Here is a 17,371-nt window from a genome sequence, read left to right on the forward strand (position 1 = left end):
TGGTGATATTTTGCCACAAACAGATTGGGGCTGAATAATAGCGTGACAGTGGGAGAACAAAACGGCGGGAGAACTGCGTTGGGGAGATAAGGCTTTCTGTGTGAAGGTATGAGGATCACGACAAGATGCTTTTTCTTGCAGGAAATATTTTTTTGTGCTTGTTACCAAGATGGCAAAACAATACCTGGGAAAATCGCCTCCATTGTGTACCTGTTTGTTCCTTTGGTACACCAACAATGTTGAAGAGTCAATGTGCCCAGCTGCACATTTAACTGTTGAAAATCATCAATTATATCACCTGATTTTATGTTTACAGTAAAGTCTCGTTATATCGATATTCAAGGGAGTCCGAAAAAATATCGATATAACCGGGACTATCGATATATCCGACCCTGTTTGCATGTAATTTTCTCCGTGCGTGCATAGAAATAGTATCGATATAACCGGGACTATCGATATATCCGATATCGATATCACGAGACTTTACTGTATTTTGTGTCCGTGTATGAATATTTACTAAATCCATTATTTTATTTTTTAACACCGCTTATTTTGAAGAAAGTCAACGGGAGTTGCTGTAGTTTATCGCAGCTTACTTGGGGCGGAAGACACACTAAACTCTGAACTGGTTGGCAGTCCATTGGAGAGCACGTTCAAGACAAATGACCATTCATGCACACATCCACACCATCACTGAGTCGGAACTGAGCCACGGGGAGAACATGCAAACTCAACACAGGAAGGCCAAGGCTTGGATTATATGCAAAAATCAGCAATTGTGCTCCGAAGGAATACCACCACAATGTCAATTTCAAGGACATACCTTGCATATATAAATTAAACTGAGTTTTCCATACAAATGCTACACTGCCCCTCTAACTTCACGCTCCTTAATACATCTGTTCAAATTATACATGAATAGTCTTTAAACACACAATAACTGTTCAAATAAGCAGGACGGTGTTCGGTCCCAGTGGCCACATTTGCAAAGTTGAAACACTCTCAATTCATGACTATTTAATTTGTTTACATTTCTCGCACAGATCTTGCATCAATTGGTCTTGGAGTACTTAAAAAAAGGGGTACTAGGTGCATAAAATGGTGGAATGAAGCCTTTTTGCAGAACATTAAGAACCACCTTCGCTATCACCAGCTGTGTTCGGGTCAATGAACGTGTCGGTCTTGGGAGTCGTAACATTTGCGGGCACCCAAGCGTGAATGTGACACCGCTGCCATCTTGTAAACATTTATTTTTGTTGGTACTCCAATAAATTGAAATGGACACATTTGTTTCTAGGTGGACTGGATTGTCATGGAGGAATTAATTGTAATGGAGAGTTAGTACATCTCTAGAGACATCTTTTGTCATGTATTTTAAAATCAGTGGGGTTCGTCAGTAGTTAATTTACCTATGCAGCTCTTTTTTTCTTTTTTTTTCAAAAGCGGTGAACTATAATTCAATGCATTGTTTGCATCGTTTTGAACTTTGGCCATCTCATTCAAATTAAGAGGCCATATAGAAGGTGACAATGTTAGAACGCTTGCCAACTATAGATGTTTGAACATAAACAGTGCATCAACACATCCAGACTCACAATATGAGAATACTACAGGCTTATTTTCCATCTTGTATTCAATAATTATTCTATTATGTTGCCTATGTGAAGTTAAATCGTAAAGGGCAAGACAACTAAATAAAGCCTATATTTAACTTTCAGAGGTTTTGCTCAGCTGTTTATATCGGTAGTATTAATCTCTGAAATGTCAAGTCCGATAAATCCCTTTTTAAATACCTTCATTTGTTGGATGGGTTGGGGGATTTTTTTTCCTGTGTGTTTCATTTTTTTTAAAGGTACTCTACAGTTAGTATGACTCGAGATTTTTTTGTGGTAGCATGCTGTCATCATTGGTGTTCTAATGCAATATTAGAGTTCACAGATACAGTGCAGCAGTGTTCACACATGGTATCTCCAGAAGATTTTTCAGATTTACCTCAGTCTAATGACTTTCAACAAAAATATTGACCTGCACTTCTGTCATGTTGTAGTGTTGGTTATTCATGAGGTATGAGTACTTGGAGGCGGTTTATGATTTTTCCTGGTGATTATGCAAAAATCGCTCACTCTGGTAGCGTGTGTTGGTGTGTATGTTGTCAAGCAGTAACAAAGACTGCAAAGCCTGATTAATGGAGACATAAATTTGTGTTTTAATAATTTAAAATATTTCAAAAGTGTATTAGTGATCAAGAAAAAAAAAAACATTTTTACTTTCTCTCTTTTTCGCCTGCTGTTAAGCAGCCTGTTTTGAGGGGGGGTCTCTCTTTGGTTTTAAGGTTGTCTGTCCATCACTCGTAAGTGACGAACCTTAGCTTACCCTAGCCTTGAAGTCATGGATGATGAAACTTGCTGTATGTACAGTACATTTGCTTGTGAGCCAATACACAAAAAATATCCAGAAGTGATAGGACTATTTTATATATGCACATTCGAAAACATTCAATGTTTATTTTAAACCACTCATTTACGCGTCTAAGTTTAGTCTATAATGTTATGCTATACAGTGGGACCTTGGCTTACGAACCCCTTGGCTTATGATTTTTTTGGTTTACGAACGTTACATTTCTGAAAAATTTACCTTGGCATACAAACTATTTTTTTGGGATACACACGGAGCTGCCACAATGAGTGATTGAGTGTCGTTCATGAACGAGCCCGTTCTCCTAACAATAAAAAGGTGGCCAATGTTTTTGTCCTCTACTCCCCGCCCCCAGTCTTCGGTTAAAGCCACGTGATTGGTCAATAACGCAGCAGTGGGGGATGGGGAAATGTATTGTTCTCCAGAAAGCCACACATAACCAAATAACCCTTTCCAGGTTCTTTACAGAAAAAAGTCGGGAAACAAATAATAACACGATTAATGAAATAAATAATAACTAAATAACCCTCTCTGAGTTCTTCACAGGGAGAAAACAGGAAATAAATAACACTATATGAAATAAATAATAACTAAATAACTCTCTCTGGGTTCTTCATAGAACAAAAAGCCATGGAACATTAACTTTCTGTTGTGCAACGCACAATCTTAACAGACAAAAGTTTAGCTCAGTTGTCAGAGCAGTATCTCTCTGAAACATGTGATCAGTCTCTTAAAGTTCTCGTGTTCCTTCCTTATAATCCTTTTGTAGGTTCCAGTAGGCTTGTAGACACCACTGTTTGCAGCTCTCTCTCATCAACTTCTCTGTGAAAACCACAAAGGAAGCAGGTTGAGAAAGTGAACTAAGTGATATAGCACCTACACAGCACAATACATTGCACTACCAGTATGGCTGTAAAGATGGATTTTATCCCAGTAGATTTTATTATGATTATATTTGTTTATGCTCAGAATGACTCATTCAAGTTAGAAAAGTGAGCTTCCCTATGTATGTTCATCAGTGTGAACTGTGGGTCTGCAACTTCAGCTGGTGAGAAGTTGAATATCAGGTTCCATTTTAGTTACAGCCAGTCTCAAGCACTGATGCAAATGTTCTTCTGTCAATCTTGATCTCATCGGAGTTCTCAGCAGTTTCATGCCAGAAAAGGTTTTCTCGCAGATATACGTGCTGCCAAAAATTGTGGACATTATCATTGCGTGTTTTTTGATGTTTGGATATGTGTCATTTGGGAGGGCGGCTTACAAGTCAATGAGACTGTTGGGCTTGAATGCGTCTTTCAGAACAAAACAGTTCTGTAACTCAGGTCCAACTTCTCCATGGTTTGGTACACTTGGTCAAAAATATCCTCTGCCGTTATAGTCCCTTTGAGACTTTGGATGGCTGCCAGCTCCTCGCATGTCTCAAAGTTTGTGTCGGCGAAGATTGTATTCTTTGAATACCGCCACCACCTCTTGACAGATGAGACAAAATGCCTTTTCTTTGCATTGAACAAAAAAAATATCGTTTGTTCACTGCAGATTAAATACCCTGCATTCTGAATCAATTCTTCTCTTACCTAAGCTTTTTCTTACCTAACCCAATATTCCGTTCTCTCTTTGACAGGAAGGTTTACAAGAGAAAACGAGTTCGGGATTGTATTGTTCAATCATGATCATAAACAACATACATTGATTACATTGATTAAAATAGGAACAGATAAGGATCAAAAACCGACGTTTGACTTGTAAAAGGATTAATTTTTTCTGGAGGCCAAATAAGAAAAACATCTGATAGCTTCTCTGGGATTGTTCAGGGGGCCGGGCCAAATGTGCTGATGAGCCGGATACGGGCCGCGGGCCGTAGTTTGGTTACCACTGATTTATGCCAATGCAAGCGAAGAACATGAACCAGGCGAAGAACAACAACTTTGATCCAACAAGATGACATGGGTACATTGTGACACAAATGTAATCCCGTGTTAGAAAGCCCGTATATTTTGCTGCTGTGTTGCAGCAAATTGTCAGGAAGCTCAATTACAAGTGTCGTTTGGGTGGCAGACTGATACAATCAGCAATACTGGAACTCTGCTGTGATTTTATTTTGGGCTTCACACTGTGCCGGTGTTCTCTGGTCATCATTTGTAATAGAGAGAGGGGGGAGAGGGAGAGAGAGGGAGAGCGAGAGGCAGATGGAGAGGTGGAGGGAGAGATAGGGGGAGCGGGAGACTGAGAGTGAGAGAGAGGGAGGGTGGGAGAGAACGACAGAGGGAGGGAGAAAGAGGGAGAGGGAGAGACAATTGTTTGAAAATTAAGGATCTTAGACCAGCCTATTAATTATATAATTATGTTAGATCATCCAACTGTGTCAACACCGAAACATTTTTAGAACTAGGCAACTGTAAAATGTCCATTTGGTTGTTTAATCTGACACTTGATGTCTGGTGAGGCACTGCACAGACAAAGCAAATTTGTCTACATCTATATCTTTATGCTGTACCACTGTGCTTATTACAAGGGTTTGATGTCACTATAATGTAGTCAAAAAATTTAATTAGATTTTCAGGACACCCAAACTGCCTTTCAAGTGAATCTGATAGAATTTTGCAACGAAATAGAGAAGTTGACGCAATGTGAAAATATGACCTCGCATGAAAAGTGTCCAGGTCAAATAATAAGACAGCTGACTTTAACCACTCTTCTTTGTTGGCTAATAAAACGGCAGTCTCCTTTAAGAAGAACAGTCGTTCATGACAGGAGCCGAGCCATCACCGCCGGAGTTTTGTGAAGACAATAATGAATAAAACACGCTTGCTCAGCAACATTAACCAGTGTGGCGAAGGAGGCGGAAGACAACGAGGGGTAACTTTTAAGAGCACAGCAATCTTATAATGCATGCTCCATCACTCTTTAGTACCCTATTGACTCTCCAACCACATCCTCTGGATTACACACCCTTTTGGATAGAGGATATAACAATAATAGCTGGTCGTTTTCACTCGTCCAATTCTCGCTTTGAAGTGAGTTTGATCATGTGGCCGCACCCTCTGAATTACTCCTGAATGTCCTTCCGGTGTGGATTATGTGATATTCTCTGTGTCCAGTTCATGACTCAAAAATTCATCTTATACGTGTGACAAAAAAGTACCGGCATTTTCTGTCACGCTTATACCTCTGAGGGTCGCAGGAATGTCAGATTGTATTTATTTACAAATTCAAGATAAAAAAAAACACATTTATTAAAAAAAGAAAAGAGTAAATGAAGTTTCAAGGGATCAGTATACTTTATTTTAATTGTACGACATACTATCATGATAGTCACACGTTGACTGCTAAGTGTAATATATTTCCCACACTACTCATTGGACAAGCAACGTCATGTGATCATCTGAGACCAGTGATTTGTTATAACAAATTAACATGTTGAGTCGCGCGTGCAGAGGCTCTGTCGAACCAATGGGTTAGATCGAACCCAAGTTAAGAACCACTAATGTAGTCTTTGTTGACTTACTTCATTACTATACGGTTTTCGCAGTGGTGAACCAATCACTGCCAGATTCCCGTTTCACTGGCGGACTAATGACTGATGGAAACTTTGAATTCCTAATGGAATAAGCAGTAACAGAATCAATTTTTGAATGTCACCCAAACCGCCAGGAACCCCCTCCCCCCCAAAAAAAAACAACACAAATAAGGAAGGGGGGAGCAGTTGGAAAAAAAAAAAACAACTGCAAAATTGGGGTCACATAAGTGCAGTTCAAATAATAATGACAAAGTGGCACTGCCTGAAATGGTGGCGGACTGATGATGGACAAAAATTCCAGCAGCGGGCAAATGATGAATGATGGACAGATACAATTTAATGATGTGCCCTCCACTATTTTTTGTAATGTTGGGGGAAACCAAACTACCCAGGCGAAAACCTTCACAAGTAAACGGAGCACAATGCAAACTCTACGCACCAAAGTTTTAGCCATAATTATTTTGTTTAGATTTACACGCACGACAGATCACGGTGCTAACGAGTAAGAATGAAATTCATTGCATTTTCTCATGGTACTGAAATCCCTCCTGCCTCCTTTGTGTTGGAATGCGAGCAAAGTGTGAGAAATGGCACAAACACTAAGAAAAACAGAAAAGAGCACAAGCCCAAATGAAAACTTAAGATTGACACGGAGAAAAATAACACAAATGCTATCAAACACTTAATAAAATAAATACTATGTAGCACAAACACTAGGAAAAACCTGAAGTGACACAAATACAACAATACAATACAATACAATACAATACCTATTGATTAATATTGCACTTTAACAACAGCTGAAGCTGTAACGATGGAGAACTTCACATGGAGAACTATGATATACTGTACAGAAAATGAAAAAGATAGTATAAAGCACCAGGGAGTGAAACCAAGACCAAGTTTTAATCATGCTGAGTCAAATGACAAAGACGACAAGTAAGTTTTGAGACGGGTTTTAAAGATGGGAAGTGAGGGGGCTTGCCGAAGGTTCTATGGCAGGGTATTCCAGAGAGTGGGGCCAGCAACATAAAAGGCTCGATCCTCTCTGAGCCACCATTTAGTTTTTGGCACAGATGGGATCAAAGTCTTAAAATAGCACAAAAAGCAAACGTGCCAAAATAAATGATTAAAACATGTTAATAATCACCTGAATTGGCACAAATGCCAACAAGAAACCCAAAATGTCTCAACTCCGACAAGGCTAAAAAGGTTAACAACCTAAACCTTTCCAAACGCTAACTGAAATTCAAGATTGCTTAACTGTTAAACCAAATGAGCAAAATAAAACTGTACAAAAAGAAACTTCGAGTGGTCCAAACACGAAGATGAAAATGTGAAACCAATTTGGAGGTAAACTACAAAATTTTGGGGGAACAGGGGATTAAGTGTCAAATTTCAATGTCGTCTGATTTACCCCACATTTTGTGGGTCAGGCGTTATGTGTCTATGATTCTAATCCTTGTGATCATCAAAGGCTACGGAGCGGCGGGGTTGCCAGGTGACCTATGACCACCATCCCGCCCAACTTCCGTATATGCTTTCTTGAGGATGACTGATCATGGCTGTTTAATGGGCTTATGAAATGAGAGCAACCGAGCCGGTGTCTGAGGCGTTCTTTTCCGGCTCTGATTCCTTGCCTTCTTTTTGCGGCAAAAGAAGTTGTAGGCTGGCATTGGGATGGAGAAGATTTTGCTCCCGCTTTCTCCATAACTTCCTGGAGGCATCCATTTTATCTACTCTGAGTGCCGCATCTGTCACATGTCCTTGAGCCTTCTTTAGATTATGAAGATGCCTAAATGCCGCTCACAGGTGGACTTGGTCGCAACTCTGTTGCACATCTAAAAAGCTTGTGAAATTGCTATCTCGCTTTATGCATTGTTTTCCCCCTCAAAGGATATTAAGAGATAATAATATTGCATCTGTAGAGAGACTTGGGCCCTGTTGAAAGGGTATCTAACATGCCCATGTTCGGAGGTTGGAAAATAAATATGCAATCTTAACTAATCACGGTTTTTGTGCTTTTCTGAAACATTTTGTACCTCTGAAACCACGGGTGAAAAGGAAATTTGTAAATGTTGTCCACGAAGTATGTTGAAGGGATTTATACTTCATAACAATGTTTCTCCTTTTTAAGTTGCATACAAACATAATAGAACATCTTTTCATCTGATTGGAGAATTACATTTGATAGGCATTGGGATGAAACCAGTAAAAATGGTTCCAGAAGTGCCTTCCAGAAATGTCTAAAATTCAACCCGAAGGCCCATTCCATGTGTATTTTAGTAGCGATGTGATGTCATTGCATGAAATGAAATCACAAACAATTTGAGGAAGCCATGCCTGTAAATGCCATCTGCCGTTTTGGTGCGAACGTGCCATTTTAGACGGAAAAAATCTGCCACTTTATTTCTGTGCAACAAATTTCCAGTCATCCTCCAAAAATGGACCAACCTCAGGATTTGTCCAATTGCTACCAACTTTTCACTTGTTATAAGAGGCAAAGGGGTAAAAAATTTCAGAAAAAAAACATTAGTTTTCATTCCATGAATCCAAAACGTGTAATGTGACTTTAATGACTCAGCAGGAAATCACAAAACTCTATATATAGGGTATACAAGATGGTCACTCTTTCAGTCCGTAATTAATGTGTCCTTCAATCCACATTAGTTTTCTCAATTTTGTAAATTGGGAGATTAAATAAACCAATTAGTAGACACGATTGACTTCACTTTTTACGTTTCTTTCCAAAGTGATGTTTCATGAATCAGTCATAGCCTATCATCCAATCCAATCATCAGCCAGTTGTGTATTTTATTTTTAACGTGATGACAATTTTCACTTGGGTTAGGCAGCCAATCGGGTGGCTTTACAGTAAATTCAGTCAAACCCAGGACTTTTGTCTCAGTGGGTCTGGATAAATCTGGTCGGAACGTCTCAATCCCACACATCAGCTTGAGTTCATTCCCTGCCAGAGAAGTGACCTTCCAGATCCCTAGAAATAGTTTATGTTGCAGAGGATTGGACCGGCAAAACTTATGTGTGCCACCAAGCTCGCCTCATACCAAGTACCCCGTTGTTTCTGCAAGTTATGCCAGGCCAGGACCCATGGGTGCAGGTCCGGCCACCAATGTGCCAGAGTTTTACCTCTGGAACATTGTGACAGCATTTATTTTACATTAACATATGCATATTTTACATTCAGTATATCTGATTGCTTATTGAATAGATATTTACATGCTGTGTGACTCATGGGTTTCCTCTGTACTGCAGATTCCTTTTGTCAGAGCAGCTGAATTATTTTGGTAACCTTCACATTTAGCCTTTGAAATTAGCAAAAAAAAGGACTGAATGCACCAAATAACCTGAGACATTAAAGGACTAATTAAATAGGCGCTGATATCTTTATTTGCTTTTGCAGCGTGGCATTAATTGTTTCGCTTTGAATGTCACTATTGTCTGAATATGCTCTGTGAACTTTCGCTGTGATAAACACCCACGTTTCTTGGGGCGTTATGTTTACACTTTATTTGCACTAAAGTTGCACAAATCTCATTAAAGTAAAATATTTTCACCAAAGCAATCATTTACAGTCGCCGGGATTCTGATTAGAGTTATTATTACAAACAACCCATTATTAGCATTTCAATGTGGACTTTATTTTCCTGCAGACATTAACTCGCCGAATGATCTCCCACAGCATGGAGAGGGGCTTTAATGCAAATATTCAAATTTCTTTCATTTCTTGCTCCATTTGCTGGCACCTCAACAAGAATGGGATTGTGACTGGAACTACTGAGACGGAAAGTAAACAGTGATATCATTTTTTCCCCCTTCCAGCTGGGTAGTGGACAGCGTGGTGCCTTGAGAATTTTATGTTCTGATTCTCAATGAGAAATGATGTTCATTAACAATTATTTGTCAGTCCTGTTGTGCTCGATGCAAGGGAAAAAATACGATTATGACAGTGATGTTTTGAATTGTCCTCTAATTCTTGATCCTTCATTGGAGCATGCATGTTTTATTTGTTCAGACGTGTGGGACTTGTATTAATTTGTGTTGATATGAAATATGTCTGCTTTGGCATTTTTGGAATTCTATTAGTGGCACAACTCTTGTTTCTTTGTAGTTTCTCTCTCACATCTAAAATAATGTCATTTACATTTATGGTTCTTGTTTTCAGGCAATTGCCATTGTTTAACATTGTATAATACCAGCCTGTATTGGAAAAAAAAATCCTCTTTTTTTGGCTACATCAACTTCTTTCTTTAGGCTTTGGCACTCTGAGGGTGCTTGGACCACCTGCTGGGCTGCACTGAATCAGAAATCCCCCCCTTCGGTATTCCCTTGATACAGGCTGTATGCTGCCTTGAACCACATCTTCCCCAGAAGCATCTTAATCCTTCCTGCCGCGACATTCTTAAAAAAAACCACACACACACATTAATCATATGTTCTCGTTGTGTGCCAGAAATCCATTTTACCTTGGCCTACATACGGACTCTTTTCAGTGTCCCCGAAAAAAAAAAAAGCACGCTGCAAAGATCCCAGTGGGAAATGTGACACTGTTTATAAGACTGATTTTGTAGTGAATGCCTATTATTTCAATCAGGCTTGTCGGCATTTTCTAGAAACGTTGCTGGAAGAAACTAGCTGTGTGAAACCACATTGTGACTTTCTAAAAGATTTCTCTGATGTCCTCACACACATCTCCGCTCTGTCACCAATATATATATACTCCCATATAAATAACATAACTTGGTCTGCGTATTTCCACCTTCGTAATATCAATCGTCTCCGTCCCTCTCTTACCCCTCACTCCTCAACCCATGATCTCTCTTTCTCTCTCTCGCTCTCTCTCTTTCTCTGACTTATTTACTTTCCCCTTTTCACCGCATATATATTTACCTGTCAACCTTGGCTAATAGCTGCACTTATAAATGATTACAATTCTCGTATAAATGATTTAGTATGCCGTACATTATTTGAAATGATAAAAAAGGCTAACACATGCGAAAATGCATACAGCTTATTGTGCATGTGCACATTATGCTTTCATCAATCCTACCGTACACAGTGATGGAAAAAAAAAAAAAAAAAAAAAAAAAATATATATATATATATATATATATATATATATATATATATATATATATATATATATATATATATATATATATATATATATAAGATTGAGGATTACCTTTGCTGGTTTGCCATGACAATGGCAGCGATTTACAGACAAACTGGTTTTAAGCCAAACTTGTTTTTGTAAGATCGGTTCAGAATTATTTTGTATTTTTTTCCCGTATAAAAGTTGTAGTACGCCGTACATTATTTGAAATTAAAAAATATGGGGGAAACTAATAAGATGACAGGTATGTATATATTGTGGCGGGCACTAAGACCATGTATCTCACCCAGCAGGTGTACAGCAAGGGGCGTGGTTATGATAAAATATTTTACTGCATTTACCCATGTTCAAGTCAGATCCACTTGTTAGCAGTTGGAATAAAGACATACTCCAGTCAATCGTGTGTTCTCCTTCCTCAACTGCTACATTTTATCGCTGTATATTATAGTATTTTTTCTGCGTTGCAACTAATACAAACATAAAAACCTTGACTGTCAATCAGTTTTCCAAATTCAAAAGCACTTTCCAGAATACTTTGTGGCCCGGGCATCGCGTGGACAGTGGATGGAAGAAGCCCACACATTCATGTGGATCTGGCGACGTGTGCACATGCAAGAATTCAGCAATGGAAATGTCCCTATCACGCTCGAAAGAAAATATGACAGAGGAGACAACTAACGGGATGGAAAACAATGTCATTCCGTCACTATTATTTTACCAAATCAATACGGAATGACTTAGGGGCGTAGCGACAAGTGATGGGCGATGTTTTATTGTAAAAGGCAAAAAAGCTTTCCCGCTCCCCTGCCTCTCCCCCTTGACCAGAAGGTATGCGACGTTTTGTTTTTCATGGTCTGTGCCTCGTGTTTGCTCCCAGTCAAACAATCTGTAATTGACATTGAAATAAGTGTGCATAACGCATCTGCAATGTGCCCTCCCATTTGATGTTTACGCCCGCTGGGCTGCTACGTTCTCTAATCAAACTGTCGCCCGCTAAATGTTTTGGCACGCTGAAGACAATAGTCGTTTTCAAGTGAGCTTCGTCCGCCTTTCCAAAGCCACTGCCGCGTCGCATTGAGCGGTTCTGCCAGGGGCTGTGGGCGCTCTCGAGCTCGCTCGCTCCCTTTTCTCACAGCCACACGCAGCCTTTCGAGACCATCAATTATTGAGGCTGCCAATCACCTTTAGGGACCTCTGGAGAGATCAGCATGATGAATACAGTCAGTAGGCTGTTGGCAAAAAAGAAAACTAAACAAATGCAAAAAAATCCTACTTCCGAAGCTGGACCCCCCAAATTACTTCTGAATGATGAATGGTATATCCAATCATACAGAAAAATAATACAAACAAAATCAATTTAAATAAGATTGAAAAACATAATAGATACATTGATACCTTGGCTTACAAACTTAATTGGTTCCCAGACAGAGTGTGTAATGTGAAAGTGTGTATCCCAAAAATTTCCCATAGGAAACCATTAAAATGAGAATAATCCGTTCCCAGGTCCCCATAAAACATAATTTTCTACTTTCTAATTTTCTAAGCCTTAAAACTACACAGAATATACCTTATTTTATGTATAATAAACGTGCTGTGGTATTATCATTAAATAAATAAAATGTACTGTATAATGAAGTCATTTTGTTTGCCTTTGTGATGGTCGTTGATGGCTTGATGGAATGGAGTGGCCGGTTTCATCAGCATTAAACACTTGATGAGGAACATAGCCTTCTTCTTTCACCATCTTGAGGAATGATCCCTTGGAGGTGCTTTCTCTGTGATAATTTTACCTAGTTCCTCATCAATTGTGTTCTGTTTAGCTGGGTTGATAGGTTTTTGCATTAAGTGTACAGATGGCTTGTGCGGGTTATTTGTGGAGCCTGATTGATGGGATATTTTAACCTTGCAATCTATACTCTGCCTTTGAACTATCAAAGTTTAAACGAGTTCAAATGTCACTGTTTTCTATCCAGTTTCCCACTCTCTCTCTCTCTCTCTCTCGTCTGCCTGTCTCTTTATTTTTACCCCCCCCCCCACTGCTGCATTCTTGACCAATCACGTGGCTTTAACCGAAGACTGGGGGCGGGGAATAGAGGACAAAAAAAGTCAGCTACTATTTCCTTGTTAGGATAACAGGCTCGTTCGCGAACAACACGTCACTCATTGTGGCGCTCCGTGTGTATCCCGAAAAATAGTTTGTATGCCAAGGTAAAATTTTCAGAAATTTAACGTTCGTAAACCGAAAAGTTCGCAAGCCAAAGGGTTCGTAAACCAAGGTATCACTGTACAATATGGTGGTGGTGATATGGATAGAGAAGCCTGAGTGATTATAACAGACTCGCAAAATTGTTTTAAAATGTTGGTGGATATGTACTTCACTGATGCAGTATTGATGTCTTATGCTGGCGGTGCCGATACTGTCACGTGAGAGATAATGCATTGTGAGGGCGAGGTCCTATTCTGATTGTACACAATATCACGTTGAAAGAGATTCAACCGAATGACCTTGGCCGATGGTGTCCTTGTTGTTGCCGCTTTTCTATTGTACCGCTTCTACCGCTCAACAACCTGATTCCACCCTGTGTGGTCACTTTTCCATCATGTGCAGTAACAAAGGAACTGCTTTTCAGAAGTTCCTCTGATGTGGTTCGAAAAAACAAGCCGGGCAGGGCTGTGACATCACTTATATCTGATTGTGGAAGAGATTTTGAGCGATACGCTTTTATATCATTCTTTTACATGATCTCGCAACATTTGATTATTTCTTGTATATTATGGATTCAATGACGGTTAGGCCAGCCCAGGCCAGGTGAGGTTGATGGGCTGCAAGGCAAGCCATATTCTGGGATCTGAAATGGAAAAGCAGCTTAAGACAAAACAATGCCTAATAGGAATAACATAACAACAATTATATTGGGCTACGATGTATCAAGGTTCTTTCAATGTTTTCGTAGAATACATGATGCACTCAAGGGAACTTCATGGAGGTGTACTGATAAGTGTTCACCATTACCATGACATAAAACCCTACTTTGGACATTTCATGTGGCATTAGTAGCAGATTGCTACCTTTTCTTGGCATCTTGATTGATTTGCATGAGTTGTGCAATCTTCCATTTTTCAAGATGAAAGCACTTCACTGAGGAAGAGAACAAAGATGGCAGTGGAGTTGGACACAGGTGACAGTACGCACACACGCGCACACGCATGCACACACGCATACACATACACACATATGCGTAATTGGTTTGTGTTGTCCAGCAATTTGATAATGAAGAGCTCGCTCTAAGAATGAAAATCAACGCTTTTTGTCTTTCGGGTGTTCCCATTTTGAGCCCACCCCCCCAGATGTCATAGGGACACTGATTCCAATTTGGGACACTCCAAAGTACCAAGTCGATGTTGCATTGAATGAGTAATTCCTCATTTGGATGAGGCAAGATCACCCCCTAAAATAGGCTAATTTAATTGAAGCTTATAATACTAATTAAAAAAAACCCTAGGTTAGCACCTGTTTACAATAAAAGTTACAAGTTTTATCCTTGTGGATGTGTCCGAATAGTCTTTCGAATAACCCTGCATAAGTAAACATTTCCCTCATGAGCTTTGCCGGTAAGAAAATGTGACACAGAGCGAGCCTGTGTGCCTTTTTAATCAAGTGCTAGGTGACATCATTAACTCACATTATGCTCCAAAAACCACCAACCAACCCGGACATGCAGGTTTAAACACCATGCACACCTTTTCGCAGCGTTAACGCCTTGATTGGCTAATCCCAACGGACTGGTGCCTGTTCGCAAATCAGTGACAGTACATTAGAGTTATAGGCGACAGGCATGGTCCTAAATAAGGACCAGAGTGTCATAAACGGCATAGGTGTGTCGGAGTGTACAGCCAGTTTCTTCATTTAGCTGTTCACAGAAGATTGTCTTCAGGCAGCAGCTTATATCAGTGGCGGCCCGTCAAGGCCTGCAAAACCTCTGCTGGCCTAAAAATATCTGAATCATGGACTGATGTAAATTATACTTTTTCCATGAATTCGTATTACATTATTTCAAAATGTCTTTCTGCGTCCTTTCATTACTTATCCCCTGTTGTGCTGCTTCCATATGTGTTTTCGTATTTAAGCATAGAAACAATCACATTTCAGCCTTCATTTGTTACCAGGGACAGGAATCTACCTGGACGCCTTCACAATCAGTTCGGCCCTGTCCCATCAAATGTGTTGATAAAACTGACTGTTGCTTGAAACCAATCAGATTTCTAGTTGGCAACCCAAAAAGTTTACTAATAGCTTGTTGAAGGCGCTGGTCAACATCAGTTTTCGCAAACTATGATTGGCTATTCACTCGCCAATCATAATTTGTGAAAATGGCTCTGATCACAAGCCGCTCATGACAAGAGCATACTGGCCAGAGCTAGCACTCTGTATTGGTAGTGAGCTGCAAATATATTGTGTTGATATAATAGCAGTTTTGTCAACCCACAATGCTTGAAGGAGGAGAAGAAATGCATTTGGTTGGAGATTTGTTCAGGCAATTCGTGATACAAACAAAGCATATTTTCCATATCCTTTCATATCATTTTATTTTCTCAGACTTCCTGTCATCATGTCACATTCTGTCCACCTTTACATGACGTCAGATTCTGTCCGCCTTTACATGACGTCACATTCTGTCCGCCTTCACATGACGTCACACCTGTGCGTCTTTATGAAACAGGGGTGCTCAAACTTTTTCAGCATACGAGCTACTTATAAAAACAACCAAGTCAAAATGATCTACCCACGACAAAAATGCAAAACATAATTATTTTCAAATGTTTTAAGGATTCTTTGTATGTACAATGTATGTTGATGTACCTTGCATAACTGAATAAGCCAATATTGCACAACACACATAATAAAAACATATATATATATGTATATACACACACATATATATATATATATATATATATATATATATATATATATATATATATATATATATATATATATATATATATATATATATATATATATATATATATATATATATATATATATATATATATATATATACACTTGTGTATATATACATATAAATGTATATAATATATATACATTTGTAATTACCTGAGTTTACTTTGATGACTTGCACTGAATTGAATCAGCCAGGGATGCATAGTCCGGACAGTAGCTGCTGACAGCCAGCCTCAAGCACATTTCCAAATGTTCATCATTCATGGTGGAACGGTATTTGGACTTAATGATCTTCATGTAGGAAAAGGCTGACTCACATAAATAAGTGGAGCTGAATAATGCAGACAAGGAGGTAGCACATTTCCTCATGTTGGGGTACTGTTCCTGTGTGAGTAAGTTACAGAACTGTCCATGAGCCCTGGACTTCCGCAGTGAGAACACTCACAATGTCCGATGTCTTTCCACATTTGCTGGGTTAAATCCTTGGCCATGGCTTTACAGCACCGTGTAACTGTGTCTTGACAGCTGCAGAGCTTTGATTGAAGATAATATATCTGCCTTATTTTTAAAGTCTCTGAACAAGGAGTCGGCTGCTTCAACGAATGCTTCTTTTACCATTTCTCCGTCTTGGAGGGACTTATTGTTTTTAACGATGGCGTGACTCACCCAGAACGATGCTTCGGTGCCGGCTTTCGCTTTTGAAGTATATTGAGTTAAAAATGACTGCTGTCCGGACAACTGGGATTTTAGTTTGTCCACCGTTCTCTTTCTCAGCTGGCTTTTCGGCGTGAAGCCAATGTCGTATTTTCCATGAACAGTGGGGAACAATGGGGAAATTTGCAGTCCACAGCAGCAATTGAAAAGGAATGGGGTTGGGGTGTGGGGGTTAACACCCGCATGTGGCATAAATAACATGCTTGTATTTTTTTTGGGACATATATGCTTCTTTTGTCACCTCATGGCCCATTTGGATTTATTTTACTTTGCTAATCTCTCAGTACTTTCACTTCCTTTTAAAAATACCCGATCCCACTGTTCCACTTGCTGTCTTTAAGGGATTGCCACTACAGTATACACTCCATGAAGACTTATTTCATAGTCAAATTTTTCCAAAGCCAGAGCCTGTAAAGTTTCTGCTTCAAGTTAAAAGGTCTGATTTTCTGTTTAATTTCACATACGGGTCCTTTCGACATTTTCATGTGTCCCATTATGAAGGAGTCGTGGAACAAATTTCATGTTAACTGTTGAAACTGAGGTTTTTCTTTTCTTATTTTCACAAATCTATCCTCAAATGGATCAATATGCTCATCAAATGTTGGCTTCGTTAAAATATTAAAAAAAA

At 39.3% G+C, this 17,371-nt stretch overlaps 1 protein-coding gene across 3 annotated transcripts in view; it reads left to right on the forward strand.

Moving 5' to 3' along the window:
• LOC148901549 (leucine-rich repeat and immunoglobulin-like domain-containing nogo receptor-interacting protein 2) overlaps window positions 1–17,371 on the forward strand; it is a 266,334-nt gene that overhangs the window by 21,652 nt on the left and 227,311 nt on the right. The window lies entirely within an intron of this gene.

Source organism: Hippocampus bargibanti, linkage group LG02 (assembly GCF_051943395.1).
Source record: "Hippocampus bargibanti isolate YZ-2025 linkage group LG02, ASM5194339v1, whole genome shotgun sequence".
NCBI classification, from domain to species: domain Eukaryota; kingdom Metazoa; phylum Chordata; class Actinopteri; order Syngnathiformes; family Syngnathidae; genus Hippocampus; species Hippocampus bargibanti.